The sequence below is a fragment of the Trachypithecus francoisi genome, unplaced genomic scaffold, assembly GCF_009764315.1.
Source record: "Trachypithecus francoisi isolate TF-2019V2 unplaced genomic scaffold, Tfra_2.0 Lachesis_group2, whole genome shotgun sequence".
NCBI classification, from domain to species: Eukaryota; Metazoa; Chordata; class Mammalia; order Primates; family Cercopithecidae; genus Trachypithecus; species Trachypithecus francoisi.
Genome location: NW_022681465.1, coordinates 134,469,346 through 134,485,997, shown reverse-complemented (window position 1 = coordinate 134,485,997; position 16,652 = coordinate 134,469,346). Strand labels below are relative to the sequence as shown.

Genomic DNA, 16,652 nt, shown 5'->3' with positions numbered 1-16,652 from the left:
TGTTTAAAATGGCCCCCAGCCAGGCATGGTGGCTCACCCTGTAATCCCAGCACTTTGAGAGGCAAAGGCGGGTGGATCACCTGAGGTCAGGAATTTGAGACCAGCCTGGCCAACATATAGTGAAACCCCATCTCTACTAAAAAAAATACAAAAATTAGTTGGGTGTGGTGGTGCATGTCTGTAGTCGCAGCTATTTGGGAAGCTGAGGCAGGAGAATCGCTTGAACCTGGGAGGTGGAGGTTGCAGTGAGATGAGATCCTGCCACTGTGCTCCAGCCTGGGTGACAGAGCAAGACTTCATCTAAAAGATAGATACATAAATAAATAAATAAATAAATAAATCGCCCCTTAAAATGTAGTGCTGACATGCTGTCTAGTGTTCCTAACTACAAGAAAGCTGTTACTTCGATAAGTTTAATAACGTATGAGTTATAGTACTGTTGATTGTGAATTCAATGTAAATAAATCAATAATATACATTAAATAAGGTTTTTTTTTTAGCAGAAACATGCATAAAACAAGGTTATGTATTGATCGGTTGACAAAAGTGTGGTGAACAGGGGCTTGCAGGAACTTAACCCTTTATTTCTCCTAGAAGCAATGGTTCAGTATTTGTTAACTCAGTGTTCATGGCAACTTTATAGAACATAATTACTGAATAATAAGAACCAACTAATTGCAAAGAGCTGTTGTAGGTTATGCAATGTAGCTACAGTCACAGTACAGCAAGAGCACAGAGAATTAAGTAAACATACCTAAGGGATCAGGAAGGGCCTCACAGGGGAAGTGAAGTTTGAGATGTGCATTGAAGGGTAAACGAGAGTTCCCAGGAAGGAGAGGGTCTGGAAGGACATTTCAGGTGGAGAAATTAGCAGGCATAAAAATGCATCTTATTCCAACTTCTTTCCCTGCATTATTTTCATGATAGGTCTAGGACCCTTGAGGCCCAAACCAAGTGCTGGCCACAATCACACGAGAGACAACTGAAGGAGTCAAGCACAGTTGACCCTGAACAACATGGAGGTTAGTGATTCCAACCCCTTTCACTGTCGAAAATCCATGTATAATTTTTAATGTTCCAAAAACTTAACTGCTAATAGCCTACTGTTGACTGTAAGCCTTATTGATAATGTGAACTGTTGATTAACACATATTTTGTATGTATTACATTTATTATATACTGTATTCTTATAACAAACAAAATAGTTGCAGAAAAGAAAATGTTATTTAGAATATCAAATGGAAGAGAAAATATATTTAGTATTCATTAAATGGAGGTGGATCATCATAAAGGTCTTCATCCTCATCGTCTTCACATTGAGAAGGTTGAGGAGAAGGAGGAAAAGGAGAGTTGGTTTTGCTATCTCAAGAGTAATAGAAGCAGAAAAGGTGGAGGAGGTAGAAGCGGAAGCAGGAGAGGCAGGTACACTCAATGTAACTTTACAGAAATACATCATAACTTCTGTCTGACTTTTTGCCTTCTCATTTCTCTAAAAATGTTTCTGTATAATACAAATCCTTCTTTCACTATTTGCCTTAGTTTCAGTGCCCACATCATGGAAGGGTCCATGTGAAAACAGAAGTCAAAAGTCATCTTGAGTAACCAAAATCCGTTGCCAGATTGTCTAACATCAATTTGTTTTCTGATATTGCCTCTTTTACCTCTTCTTCCTCATTGTCTGGTACTGGTTCATCTCCATCAAGTTGTCATCTTCTGTCAATCCCTCTGGAGTGGCATCTATTAGCTCTTGATTTCTCCAAGATTCATATCTTGAGACCCTTCACACAGACCTCTCACCCACCTTTTCGCCATATGCTCAATCTCTTTCATGATTTTCTTGATTGGTTCTGCTGTAAATCCTGTGAAGTTATGCACAACATCTGAACACAGTTTTCTCCAGCAGGAACTTGTTGTTTTGGGCTTGATGGCTTTCATAGCTTTTTCTGTCACAAAGATGGCATCTTCAAAGTGTAATCCTTCTAGACTTTCTTGATGTTCTATCAGGGTTCTCTTTCACAGCGTTGACAATCTTTTCCAAAGAGTATCATATATAATGAGAATTAAAGGCCCTTATGACCCCCTGATATAGAGGCTGGATTAGAGATGTTTTGGGGGGCAAGTAGACCACTTTGATGCCTTCAGTGTTAAACTCATGGGGTTCTAGATAACCAAGAGTCATCCTCCAATATCAAAAGAACCTTGAAAGGCAGACTCTTAGTGGCAAGGTACTTCCTGACTTCAGGGACAAAACATGGATGGAACTAATCCAGAAAGAGTTCTCATTGTCCAGGCCTTCTTGTTGTACAACCAAAAGACTGGCAGCTGGTGTTTAACATTTCCTTTCAAGGCTTAGGGATTAGCAGCTTTATAGGTAAGGGCAGTCCCGATGATAAGCCTGACTGCATTTGCACAAAAGAGCAGAGTTCGCCTATCCTTTCCTATCTTAAATCCTGGTGATCGCTTCTTTTCCTTATTAATCAATGTTCTTTGTGGCTTTTTTTCCCCCCAGAATAGGGTACTTTCATCCAAATTAAAAACCTGTTCAGGCAATTAGTTATCCTTTCCCCTCCATGATTTTGTCAATGGCATCTGATAATTCATCTGCTGCCTCTTGGTCGGCAGAAGCTGCTTCTCCTGTTATCTTGACATTTTTTAAGCCAAACCTCTTTCTAAAATTATCAAACCATCTTTGCTGGCATTAAATTATTCGGCTTTAGATCCTTCACCTTTCTTTTGCCTTAAGTTATCATATAATGACTTCACTTTTTCCTGACTCATATTAGAGTCTATGGGTACATCTTTCTTATAGCAATCTTTATAGCAATGCACCCACCTAAAACCTGCATTTTCAATATGAACTAAAATGGTATTTCACCAAAAGTGCAAGGTTTTCATACCTGCTGGGAGCTGCAGCTACTGCTTCATGAATTTATTTTTTCTTTCTTTCTTTTTTCTTTTCTTTTCTTTTCTCTTTTCTTTTCTTTTCTTTCTCTCTCTCTCTCTCTCTCTCTCTCTCTCCCCCCCCGTCTCTCTCCCCCTCCCTCCCTCCCACTCTTTCTTTCTTTCTTTCTACAGTGGTCCTTGTGCTAAATTCATTCATCTTAAAATGATGGACAACTGCAGCCGCAGACCTCAATCTATGCTATATATCAAGCAATTCAGTTATTTTCTTGTAATGTCATGACTTTTCTCTGCTTTTCGGGAACACTTTCAGCATCACTAGTGTCACTTCACGTGGGTTCCATGGTGTTATTCAAGGTTTTCTGTATTACACTAAACATGATGAAAAATGTTTTATCATGAGAACCAGGAGATATCACATTTTACTCTGATATCCAATTAACTGCAGAGATGAATTGCTCACTCAGAGATAATTAGCATCACACAGCACTTGAAGTGGATACTGGCAACACTTGAGTTCACCACAATAGCGACAAGAGATGGCCACAGGCCAGGTGTGGTGGCACACACCTGTAATCCCAGCACTTTGGGAGACTGAGACGGGAGGATCGCCTGAGACGGGAGGATCGCCTGAGATCAGGAGTTCAAGACCAGCCCGGCTAATGTGGTGAAACTCTATCTCTGCTAAAAATACAAAAATTAGCCAGGTGTGGGGACACACACCCGTAATCCCAGCTACTCAGGAGGCTGAGGCAGGAGAATCACCTGAACCTGGGAGATGGAGGTTGCAGTGAGCCAAGATCACGCCACTGTACTCCAGCCTGGGCGACAGAGTGAGACTCCATCTCAAAAAGAAAATCATAATAATAATCCCATTTCTGAGCATTTATTATGTACCAAACTGCTTAGTGTGTTACATTATCATTTCATATAACCTTCACAAGAATCTAAAGGATGTACTTTTTTGTTTTGCTTTGTTTTGTTTTGAGACAGTGTTTTGCTTTGTTGCCCAGGCTGGAATGCAGCTGCACCATCTTGGCTCACTGCAACCTCCACCTCCTGGGTGCAAGCGATTCTCCTGCCTATACAATGAGGCAATTTTGAGCAAGTGGTCAGGTTCTATCTACAGAATGGCCAATGTAAATTCTGTAACTGACCATCACGTTTCTCTTTTCCTGCCACCCACATAAATACTTGGAACCAAATGTTAGCAAGTTCATAGCAGGTAGACTTGTGATTGATTTTTGTTGTTTTGTTTACAGTTTGGTACATTTGATTGTCCATCTCATCTTTGTACTCTTTGCCTTCCTTTTAAACAATTTCTTGCTGATTTTTTATTTTTTAACATAATGTATTACATTTAATTATGTAACTTACATTTAATATGTTTTTTGAATAAGGGAGCATATTAGTAAATACATGGACTTAGCTTGGAAGAGGGAAAGTGAGGCTGTATGAGATTGTGGTAAAAAGCATGGGTTTGACTTCACTACCTTGGGCAAATTATTAAACCTTAATTGCCTCAATTATAAAAATGGGAAAAATGATTATATTTTTCTCATAGAAAAATTGTGAAAAATTATATGAGATAATGTACTTGGTAAATGTTAGCCATTATTGTGTTATTATTATTATTTATGTTTTCCCTTCATGCCCATTCCAGATACTTCATTACTGGTGTCTATAAAGCAGGGTCTCCTGATAGTTTTAAATTTTTTTTTTTTTTTGAGACGGAGTTTCGCTCTTGTTGCCCAGGCTGAAGTGTAATGGCGTGATCTTGGCTCACCACAACCTCTACCTCCCGGGTTCAAGCACTTGTCCTGCCTCATCCTGCTGAGTAGCTGGGATTACAGGTGCCCACCACCATGCCCAGCTAATTTTTTGTACTTTTAGTAGAAACAGGGTTTCACTATGTTGGCCAGGCTGGGCTCGAACTCCTGACCTCAGGCAATCTACCTGCCTCGGCCTCCCAAAGTGCTGGAATTATAACTTGAAGCTTTTCTTTTTTTTTTTTTTTTTTTTTTTTTTTTTTTTTTTTTTGAGGTGGAGTCTCGCTCTGTCGCCGGGACTGGAGTGCAGTGGCCAGATCTCAGCTCACTGCAAGCTCCGCCTCCCGGGTTTATGCCATTCTCCTGCCTCAGCCTCCCGAGTAGCTGGGACTACAGGCGCCCGCCACCTCGCCCAGCTAGTTTTTTTTGTATTTTTAGTAGAGACGGGGTTTCACCGTGTTAGCCAGGATGGTCTCGATCTCCTGACCTCGTGATCCGCCCGTCTCGGCCTCCCAAAGTGCTGGGATTACAGGCTTGAGCCACCGCGCCCGGCCAACTTGAAGCTTTTCTAAAACACAAGGCAATGTTGCCACATGGACGACACATGGGCCACAGCTTTGCAAGTACCAAAGCAATTCTTATTGATATCCTCTACCATTTCATTGTTGATGGCACAGCTTGGGGTTGGATGTGAAAGAAATCTGAAGGCAGTAGACAGATAGCTATACATTTCAGTGGCAAAGTTTAAAAATGTCATCTATGGGTGTTCATTCCATCCATTTTTACTGAACTCCTGCTAAGTACCAGGCTCCGAGGATGCAATGGGAAAGCAAGACAGACATATCCCTGCTCCCTTAGATTTTATGGTCTCATGGTGGAATACAGGCAAGTGTATTGACAATTATATCACAGATTATACGTGGGATGATAGAGGGAGCCCAGGCAGCTAAGGGCACGTAGACAACCAATCTCAAGCTAACCCAGACATGTAGGAATCTTGGAGGAAGCAGCATCTAAAGGGATACCAGAAAGATGAACCGAACTTCATCAGGTAAACTGGGAAAAAGTGTGGAATGTGGAGGGAGGGAATGCCGGCACAGAAAGTGCCATTCAAGAAGCCTTGCATGTACGAATGTCAAGCACAACCAAGAACACAGCAAGTTTGAGGAACTAAAAGCTGTTCCTTTTAACTGAAGCACAGCAAGCTTGTTCACAGGGAGAGATAGCTGCCAGCTCTTGAAGACCCTCTCCAGCCACTGGAGACAGTCTGGGCTTCATTGGGGGGCAGTGGGGAGCTAGGGAAGTGCCTGAAGCCTGGGAGGGGCATGCCCTTTGTTTTAACTCATGTTTTTCCACATTCAGAAGGATGTTGGAGTGCATCCAACCTACTTCATTTAATAGGTGGGGAAACAGAGGTGAGGCTCCTTGCTTAAGATTATTCTTCTGTTAGTTGCAAAACTAGGACCAAAAGACAAGCCTCCGGATTTCCAACACAGTGGCTTCAAAAGACCATACTGCTCTCCTTTTTACACAAGTAGAACTCAGAGGTCAGGGAGTTATTTTTGCTTAAGATCTAACCAAATATACATGTAATAGTCTTTTCCGTTTTTAGGCAACTTGTTCCTGAAGGTGAAAAGACAGCAAAGGAACAACAGGGAGAAATACGTCTTCCAAAAAACGATACCATCTGAAATAATGTGCCCGTTAGAATGAAAACCTGACTGATTGGGATTCTCATTGTAAAGTATTTGTAATCATTGAACTTGGAATCCCAAGGATCACGGTGGAAAATGAAACGTTTTTTAAAAAGGAAACCTCGGTTCTGTTTTTAAACCCATCCTCCACAAACACTCCCACAGCTTTTCACACAGAACCAGGGACAGAAATGTATGTATATATATATGTCATTTTTTTTTTCTGAAATAGCAATTTGAATTGGAATTAGTGATTTAAGATCAAACCACAAGGAATCATGGATTCTGAGCACTTGGGAAGCAAGGTGAGATCAGTAAGGGCAAGCAAAGGCTTCCACAAGCCCTTTGCTAGAGCTTGAATAATGGGCCTCCTCCACAAATTGCCCTTATTAGGAATAGCTAAGTGATTAAGTATAAATTTGTGGACTCTAGGAAACCACTCCTTATGTCTACATACACTCCACAATGTCTTAAATGCTTTCAAATTATTTACCCTGTAAGGTATAAAAGGCAATTGTCATTCCCTGTGTTGCAGATACGGTGACCTCTGTGGAGCAGAGTGGTGAAGTAACCTGCTCAGGTGTCTCAAGGTTAGCATTTGGTGCAGCCTGACTTCAGCCTGGTCTGAAGGCCTACCAGGCTGGATCTCAATGAGAATTGTTTCTTTCTCTCTTTCTTTTCTCTTTCTCTTCTTTCTCTCTTTCTCAGTCTTTTCTTTCTTCTCTCTCTCTTTTTCTTTCTTTCTTTTTTTTTTTAATGTGAGACAGTCTCACTCTGTCACCCAGTCTGGAGTGCAGCAGCAGGATCATAGCTCACCGTAGCCTCAATCTCCTAGGCTCAAGCAATCCTCCCACCCCAGCCTCCTGAGTAGCTGGGACCAAAGATGCATGCCACCACACCCATGTTTTTTTTTGTTTGTTTGTTTTTTAATGTTTAGTAGAGATGAGGTTTCGTTGAGTTGTCCAGGATGGTCTCCAATTCCTGAGCTCAAGCGATCCTCTCTCCTCGGCCTCCTAAACTGTTGGTATTACAGGTGTGAGCCACCGGTGGGCAGATAATCGCTTCTTTAAGGAGCCCGAAACGGCAGATAAGCCTTGAAGAGAAAGGTACCTGTCCTCTCAGTGCTTCCTGTCGCCTATTTGTCCGTTAGGCAATTCTTCCAGAATGAAGTTGAGGCAGGCCCCTGTTAAAGAGGTGGTAGCTTCAGGGACTCTTCTCCAGGGAACTGGAAGGGAGGGGAAGAACTTATTCTTGAGCGAAGAAGCCCCATCAGCGTCCAGGTTCAATTGGTGGAAGGCCTCCTCCCCTAGCCCCAGTTGCATCTTCCGTCACTTGACCTTGCCACTTCTCCTCACAGCACTTTGGGCTGTAACTGGACGTTAGATGGGTTAATATACATCCGTCTCTCCTGGCAGGTGATAAAACTCCAAGGGGGCAGGGACCCTGTCTTTTGTACACCAGTGCACACCCAGGTCCTGGCACCGTACATGGAACGGAATAGGTAATCAATAAAGATTGGGTTGATAAATGAGCACTCGGAAATCATGTGGGGCCAATGAGATCCGAATGCGGCCGAAGCTCTCGTTCTCGGGTTGCTGCAGGTGTGGTTCCTAGTGATGGAGGCCGTGGAAGAAGCCCTCCCTCCCTTTCCCGCCCCCAGGGCAGGAAGCCTGGGTGCTGAGCTGTCCTCCGAGCCCGAGAGGCAGGTCTCGAGCGCGCCGGCGGTACAGCTGGGAGCGCCGAGAGCCCCTCGCCGCAGCCATTTCCTGCCCTTTGTGTGACAGCCGCAGCGGAGAAGGGGCGGGCGCTGGGCGGGGGCGGAGCCGCGGCAGGCGGAGCGGCGGGGCCGAGGCGGGGCCGAGCGCCGCGCAGCAGAGCGGGGCAGAGCATCCTGCGCCCCGGCGCGGGGCCCTGCGGTAGCCTCGGGCCCCTCCCCTGGACTCGCCGCAGAGCCAGGTAAGCGGCGCTCGCAGGCCTCGGGCCGGGCACGGGGACCGGGATGCTGCCGGGGACGGGGTTGAGGCCGTGAGGATGCGCGAAGGGCCGCCCCCTCTCCCGGTCCGCGGGGGGCGCTTGGCGCTGCGCCGGGGCTAGCGCGAGGCCCGGCCTCAGGCCCCACGCGGCCCCTTTCCCCCTCGGGCCCACGTTGCGTCCCGCGGCACGGACCCTCTGCCCGGGAGGCGCGAGCACGTCGCGGAGTTCCGGCTCGGCGGCGGGGTAGCCGCAGCAGCAGGTGCGCGGCCTGGGCCGGAGCCGCCAGCCGGGGAGGAGGCGGTGCTAATCTCAGGGACAGGAGACACCTGCGGTGGCCGCGAGCCCGGCGGCGGCAACATCCTCGGGTCCAGGTACTGCAGAGCGCTGGCCCCTGCCTCTGCCTCCGTGGCCACCGTCACCTTCCCCAGGGCCAGCGAGAGCCGCCTGGGCCCGTCTGGCAGCCGCCTCGGGCACACAGAACGTGTGATGGGTGGGGCGAGGGGCGCAGCGGCGATGTTTGGGGGCGGAGGGCTTTGATGAGAGAGAAGCAGATCTGACCCGCTTGGAAGCTTTCTGGCTTACACTAGCATCGCTCTCCAGGCTGGCCGCGGGCAGGATGGAAGTGGGGGAAGGGGATGAGTGGGCTGACTCCTGGGGGAAAAGATTGTTTTTTCTTGAGCTCTGAGGAACCAGGAAGAAGCTTACCTGTCGTGGAGTCTGCTTTTCAAGACAACCCTACCCCTCACCCCAAGGAACAGCCCACCTATGTGCAAAAGAAGAGGAGGTGCCCTCTGCTTGGGGATGGGGGATGGTCCACAGAAGTATGGCCCTCTATACCCAGAACCCCCGGCTGGAAAGGACACTGACAGCCCCCCGGTGCCTCCCCAGCACAGGGAATCTGATTTTGACCTTTGCTTGCGTACTTTCGCCAGCACAGTGGAAACATTGACCAGCCCTGACGAGCCTTCAGCTGTCCTTCCAGCTAGGCCAAGAATGGGACAAGGATCCTTTTCTGCTATTTCCTAGGTGCCTGTGTCCTCAGCATGGGCAGGGAGATGGAGGCCGTCCTGCTGGCAGGAGGGGCAAATCAGGAGAGTGTCGGTTCCTGTGTTCCCATTTCCTGCCTCCTGTCTGTGTCCCAGTTAGGGCAGTGGGTCTCACCTTTCTCTTGGATACAGGCTGTGCCAGCAGCCTGGGTCCCTGAGATCTTAGAGGGTAAAAATCAGGTCCATATCTATGGGCAGGCCTGTGAAGGCCTTGACAGTTGCTTTCTCCACCATTAGACCCTCTCTCTGTGGCCCTCCTGGTGGCCTACCACCTCCACTTCCATACAGTGCCCTGCTCTTCCCCCAGTCTCCAGTGTCAGAAATTGTTTTCAAGAAAGGAGCCAATGATTGTGTTTATCTTGAAGAGCTAAATACAAAAGAAGTTCCCATTTGATGCAGAGCAGGTGCTTTATAAGTCATTTGACCAGAAAATAAACAGGATGGAGGCATTTTAACGGGAAACAAAGCTTTAATGGGAAACACTGTAGAAATATTTGCTATCGCTAATGGTGGAATTTCAAACAGTGGGCTGGAAGTGGAGGTGGGGAGCTGGGTAGTTCTTTTGGGAACAGGTCCCTGAAATGACAATATCTAGCAGCTGTCAGCTCTGTATTTGGCAAGGGCAGCTTTGGCCCTGCGGGCAGGAATGCTGTAAGAGTGTGTGTGCATGCGTGTGCATGAGTGCATGTTTGTTTAACTGGTCAGGGGTTACTGTCACCGGAAGGCATTTTTTGAGCACCCAGTGTCCACTTTCAGGATGAGAAACTTGTGTACACAGGGTTCCTCGTTGGCATTGGCTACCCTTTGCCAAGGCAATTATTAGACCTCAAGAAGAGAGTGTTGTTTGCTTACAAAGTCAGTGCCTCTGGATAGTTCTCCACACTGAGCCTCTGGCTGGGGGCATTAGCTCTCTGCTCACTAAGCTTCTTTATTATATTTCCTGGCCAGTTCTGACCGGTTCTGTAGGCACCCAAGGCTGCCTTGTTCAGTCCCTGCTGAAAAATGAAAAAGGAAAAACTTGCTTTAGGCATTAGGCCAAGAGTCGAATGTACAACCCAATGGGGTTGGAGAATTTTACTCAAATCAGATGCTGGCCCAGAGAAGGAAGTAGACATGAATTCAAAAACTGGTAAAAGGCCCTGGGAGAACTCTACATGTCCCCTCTGATAAATCATGCCCTCTCTGATGTTCAGTGGGACTCTGCTGCTGTCATTGACCAGTAAACTGAATGAGATGAATAGGCAACAAGCTAATTAACGGAAAAGTGCTCCTGGAAAACAGTACGGGCCCCAGTCCCTACGTTTAAGGATTGGACTACACTCTCAACGCGGCTTCTTTGGACCTCTGTTGGCCCCAGGGGTCCACCAAGAGTGTCACAAAATGGCCTTTTGTAGCCTCCATGTGGCCACCATAACAATGAGTCTATTTCTTTACTGGCAAGTATTAATTATTCACTTGTAATTGACGAAGCCAGACATCAGTCACCTCACTGGAGTCTTTATGAAAGGCCTTTGGTCATGTCATTCTGAGGAGCAAAGCCATGCCTAGGGTCCAGGGGATGGCCCCTGCATCAGTAGTGAGATGGTGGGAGAAGTGGGGCAGGCTGCTGCCTTCTAGGCAGTGAATGGGGGCGGGGGAGGAACTAGAATATCTTTGGATGCTCTTACTACCCGAGGGGTGCATGAAAGTGCCAAGCAGAATGCTTAGCACGTAGTAAGTACTAGCATATTTATATATTTATTGTTATAATGTATTCATTACATAATCATTAAGAATTTGGCTCATGTATGGAATCAACCCTTGGCTGTTACCAGCCCCTCTCCCTCCAGAGCTTTCCTGAATTTTGCTTTTTTGAGGGAAGCTGGTCTCTGTGACCAGTAAACCCAGCCCCAAGTTTACCTGCCAAAGGAAGGGAAAGTTAAGAGTGGTAAGGCATGAACTGAAAGGCTTCAGGTGGGAAGTGCTCTTAAGTAGCACAGGAGACGTGGGTGGAACTTGAGTAGGCAGGGAGAAGTGGGAGGGAACACGCCAAGCAGAAGCCCAGGGCCATTCTCACATTTCAACACATAGAGTTAAGGAAGGGCCTCTTCCTCTGTGAGAATTTCGCATTTTGCAACCACCCAAAAATGTTGCGGGCATGCTTTGCTTCCAGGACAGACAGAGCAGCACAGTGAGCATGGGACACAGGATCCCTAAGTTGCTGTGTGCCCTTAAACCAGCCGCTACCTCTCTGACATTCAAAATTGAGCAATGGAAGGCAGCCTGCCCAACTGTTACCTGCCTGTCATTATGGAAGCCTGCGGATGAGGTAATGTCTGTAAATCCCAGTCTGAGAAACAAAGACCATGGAAATAGAGAAGGAGCCTCCTGAATGTGTGACTCTTTTGGGTAAATGCCCTCCATTCCTTAAGAAACAATTTATTACTTATATATTGTGTGCCACTTTAAGAAGACAGATCTGTGGCCTCTCTGTACTGTTGAGCCAATGGGAAGCTTAAAGGCATTTTGTGATTCACAGATTCTGTCAAGGCCCCTGGATAGCCTTATCTGTACAAAGACACTTCAGAATTCAGTCAGTGGGTGCGGGACGCCTCCCAGGATGCAAAGAGCTTAGATATTGGCTTTCTAGCCATGGCCATTATGCTGAGGGCTGTGTGTGATGTACCTCAAAAAAACGGCCATTTAAGCCATACTTGGGCCCTGGCAACAGAGGGTGCAAATTCTTGAAAGAAATTGTTTTGAGAAGGCAGAGCTTGAGTTCAGGCAGAATTTCTTGCAGGATCATTCTGGTTGTGTGGCATTTTGATAGACTTTGGGCAACTTAGATACAGGCAGTGAGAGAGGAAAGTAAATAGGACTTTCTGGCGAGATGCCTGAGAAAGACCCAGTGATGACTTCATCAGTAGGCCTTTTGATTCTGTTTGCGTCATTATTTGGTCATTGTAGAGCAATGGTTCTCAGGCTTTAATCTCTACGTAAAACAGAGGTGTGTTTAGTCTGTCCATGTTCTATAGTCTCTGTTTTCTAAGTAAGGCAGGAGGTGAGGTCCTCTGCAGGAAATCAAGGTGATGAACTGGTTAGGAAACTTCAGGAGACTTCAGAGTTTGGAACAGTTGCCTCTGTGGGTGGAATAAGAAATCAACTGGGGAAGAATGAGAGAATTGTCTAACTTCACTGAAGGGCTGGCTGAGATCAAAGGGAATTTGCAGGGCTGACCCTCAGAGAAGGCATGCAATAACTCTTAAGGAATATCTGAGAACTATTTTTGATTTGTGCTTTTAAAATATGATGCTTTAAGATTTGTTTTGGCAATATATGAATGACAAGATAAGAATTCAGAACTAGAAGTCAGCCACCTATCTCCAAGTCTGTTATTCTTCCATCTGGGAAAGAGAAATAAGGACCTGCTTCTTAGGGTTTGAAGTGGAAACTATACGATAGAAGGATTCTCTAAAGGACTCTCCTCAGATTCTTATATTGATAAGGCAGACTTGAATATGGGACCTCAGAGAAGTGTGATACTTTAACTTTCTTGTTAATTTTTTTAAACCAGAAGTTAAGAATTTTGGTCATTGGCTCATGCATTCAACAAATCATTCATTAATTATTAATTAAGCAAGTAATTCCTGGTGTGTGCCTATCTCTGTGCTGGTTGCTGTGAGTCAAACTCAGACAAGGTGACTATCCTTGGCATTCTTAGCAATCCAAAGAATTAATGAAATATAAAGCAGTTTGTAGTGCAGTTAAAAATTGTGAACTCTAGACTGTGAGTGCTAGTGGAGTGAGAGAAATGAAGGTCATTATGGGGCTTGGCTGGTCAGACCTTTGTGGAAAAGGCATGTCTTGACTTGGGCCTTAGTAGATTGGTAGGATTTAAGAAGGAAAGAAGACAGTCCATAAGGCAGTGGAGACAGTTTGAGCAAAGGCACAAAGGAAGACTATCCTTGGACAGGTTTATGATGCCCTGTATATCTTGGCCACAGAGAATGGTCTGCATGATCCTTAACATGTGTCTTTAAGGAAGCTCTTTGGATGGAGTGTCTAGACTGTAGTCATGGTCATTTGCTTTAGAGTTGGAAGGCCCCTGAGAGAGGCCCAAATCCAGTGATTCTTAACTTGTTGCTGTTGTTGTTATTTTAGTACACAAAATGGACAATATTGACATGCTCCCCCTACAGCCAATCCCCCAACTCTGCTCCAGTCCTGCCACTCAAGGGAAGAGATGAACATGCAAGCAATAATATCACACAGAGACCTTGAACCCTCGCCTTACATACAATAAAATGTACCTTGTTTGCAAACCTCAGTGCTTAAGCTATTATTAGCACAAGTTACCTGCAATAACCTTCACAAGGCAGGACATCATGGTTGAGAGAGAACCAAGGCTAACCTCCATATTTTACAGACAGAGAAATTTGCCCTTTTAGAGTGAGTGAAAATGTGATTTGGGGACCTTTGTCTTCATATTGAGCCATGCTCGAGTTGCAGTTTCGCGTCGATGAAGCTGAGTTCCACGTGCTCCGATCTGGTGGCCAGACCTGAAGTCCTGCTCTTTGTTTCCGTAGCAGATGCATGGCTTCCCTTTGTGAGTTTTAGCAGGTGCATCTGAGAGGCAGCTCCTCTCCCCACATAGGCATCATGTTGGTGTTCCTCATATGACAGCCCCAGGGCCCCAGCAGGAGCAAATCAGCAAGCCACCTTGGTGGCATGACTTCCCCTCCTGAGAGCGTGAAACCGTTCCCCTGAGCCGCTGGTAGCTGCCTGGTTTGGTGTCACCAGAAAGGCCGCCTCAACCCTAACAACACAGGAAGCAGCTGGGCAAAACGGCAAATGAAGTAGCAAGTCCTTTAGCCCCTGCCAAGATCTTTTTCTCTGTCTACTCATAAACAACGAGGAAAATAGACCTTCTCCAGAGGCCCAAGTCGAGGCTGACTTGACTTCTTTGCTCTGACTGCAGGTCCCCTGTGTGGAGAGAAGCTGTAGGTGATAGAGCCTCTGGTCCCAGAAGACAGGCAGCAAGGGACTGAAACAGCAAAGACCGCCTTGCCAGTCAGTGCTGGGTACCAGCCAGGTGTCTGAACTGCTAGCAGGGAGACTTTGGGTGGTTGTCTTCTAAAGCATATTATTAAATTTTGATCAAAACAATACATACACGTTTTAAAAATTCAAATAGTATTGAAAGCCTTATAATGAAAAACAACCATCCAGCACCCACCCTCCCCTAGAAGCTGCCGCTTTTAACTCACTGTTTCTTCTAGTAGCTGCCTCCTGATCTCTAAATGATATGTGCTTACACTGCTATTTCTTGATTTATCTATTTTGCACGTTGTCTATTTACTTCCTGCTGTGATGGATGGAGATTTTGCTTTTTTTTTTTTTTTTTTTTTTTTTGTTGAGACGGAGTCTCGCTCTGTCACCCAGGCTGGAGTGCAGTGGCCCGATCTCAGCTCACTGCAAGCTCCACCTCCCGGGTTCACGCCATTCTCCTGCCTCAGCCTCCGAAGTAGCTGGGACTACAGGCGCCCGCCACCTCACCCGGCTAGTTTTTTTTTTGCATTTTTTTTTTTTTAGTAGAGACGGGGTTTCACTGTGTTAGCCAGGATGGTCTCGATCTCCTGACCTCGTGATCCGCCCGTCTCGGCCTCCCAAAATGCTGGGATTACAGGCTTGAGCCACCGCGCCTGGCCGAGATTTTGCTTTCTTACATCATCTCCCTCCCTCCCCTGCCCCTGTCTCTCAAGATAGGAAGAGCTCTATTTTAACCTAAATCGGGTTTAAAGTGTCTACATTATTAAGAAGATATGTAAATGATGATCACAGAGAACCAGTAATGTCCTTTCATTGTATTTCCTTTCTTAGAGGGCTTTTTGTTTTGCTGCAGAATTTTTGTTGCAATACTTTTCTTTTATTTATCTATTTATTTATTTTGAGATGGAGTTTCACTCTTGTTCCCCAAGCTGGAGTGAAATGATGCGATCTCAGCTCACTGTAACCTCTGCCTCCCAGGTTCAAGCGATTCTCCTGCCTCAGCCTCCTGAGTAGCTGGGATTACAGGCATGTGCTATGACACCTGGCTAATTTTTTGTTTTGTTTTGTTTTGTTTTGTTTCGTTTTTGAGACAGAGTCTTGCTCTGTCGCCCAGGCTGGAGTGCGATGGCGCGATCTCAGCTCACTGCAAGCTCCGCCTCCCGGACACCTGGCTAATTTTTTTTTTTTTTTTTTTTTTTTTTTTTGAGACGGAGTCTCGCTCTGTCGCCCAGGCTGGAGTGCAGTGGCCGGATCTCAGCTCACTGCAAGCTCCGCTTCCCGGGTTTACGCCATTCTCCTGCCTCAGCCTCCCGAGTAGATGGGACCATAGGCGCCCGCCACCTCGCCCGGCTAGTTTTTTTTTGTATTTTTTTAGTAGAGACGGGGTTTCACCGTGTTAGCCAGGATGGTCTCGATCTCCTGACCTCGTGATCCGCCCGTCTCGGCCTCCCAAAGTGCTGGGATTACAGGCTTGAGCCACCGCGCCCGGCCACCTGGCTAATTTTTTAATTTTAGTGGAGATGGAGTTTCACCATGTTAGTCAGGCTAGTGTCGAACTCCTGACCTCAGGTGATCCACCTGCCTCTGCCTCCCAAAGTGCTGGGATTACAGGCGTGAGCCACCATGCCTGGCCTTCTCCTTTTCTTTTAAAGCTCTGTGTCATATAAGTTATTCTATTGCCTTCCCTTGTCTTCTCAGGAAGTGCAATGTTAACCCCAGCTCCACCCCTAATTAGCCCAGTGACCTTGCACAAGTCCCTTCTCTTTTCTAAGCCTCGGTTTCCTCATCAGTAGAAAGAGAGCTAGACTCCCTTCTTGTTCTCATTCTAAACCTCAGAACCTATCACTCCACCGACCTCACAGGTGGTAACATTATTATTCCTCAGATGATATTATCTGAGGAGTCTTTACTCCCGGGGCGGGGGGAAGCCCCAGGACCTGACAGATGGCAGAAAAACCAAAACAGGCAGGGGCAGGGGGAGGGAACAAACAAGCTAGCTGGACCTGCCCTGTATGGTCTAGTTCACCCCTGCAGTTTAGGGGGCCGCTCTGCGGGATTGTATGATTGTATCTATTGCTCTTTCCTCCCCTGCTGTGCTCACTGGTTTTTGCTCTCCACAGCCTCTGCTTGTAGGGGCAGCGTTACAGTCCCCAAACTCCCCAAGCTCCTACTCCAACCCCAGCTGTCTTTGTACCCCTTCTGCTTATGTTACACCCAAAGTTTCCCAAAAGGTAGTTATA

The 16,652-nt window shown here is 46.3% G+C and overlaps 1 protein-coding gene across 5 annotated transcripts in view; it reads left to right on the top strand.

The window, feature by feature from the left end:
- Positions 1–8,191: 8,191 nt before the first annotated feature.
- CYFIP2 (cytoplasmic FMR1 interacting protein 2) overlaps positions 8,192–16,652 on the top strand; it is a 132,968-nt gene continuing 124,507 nt past the window's right edge. Inside the window, exon 1 of one of the 5 annotated variants that reach the window (XM_033180472.1) lies at positions 8,192–8,320. The gene's annotated coding sequence lies outside the window, so the exon portion shown is untranslated. Of the gene's footprint in view, positions 8,710–11,432; positions 11,693–16,652 lie in introns of those variants that run through there. The other 4 variants (XM_033180475.1, XM_033180473.1, XM_033180477.1 and 1 more) reach the window with 4 other exon arrangements.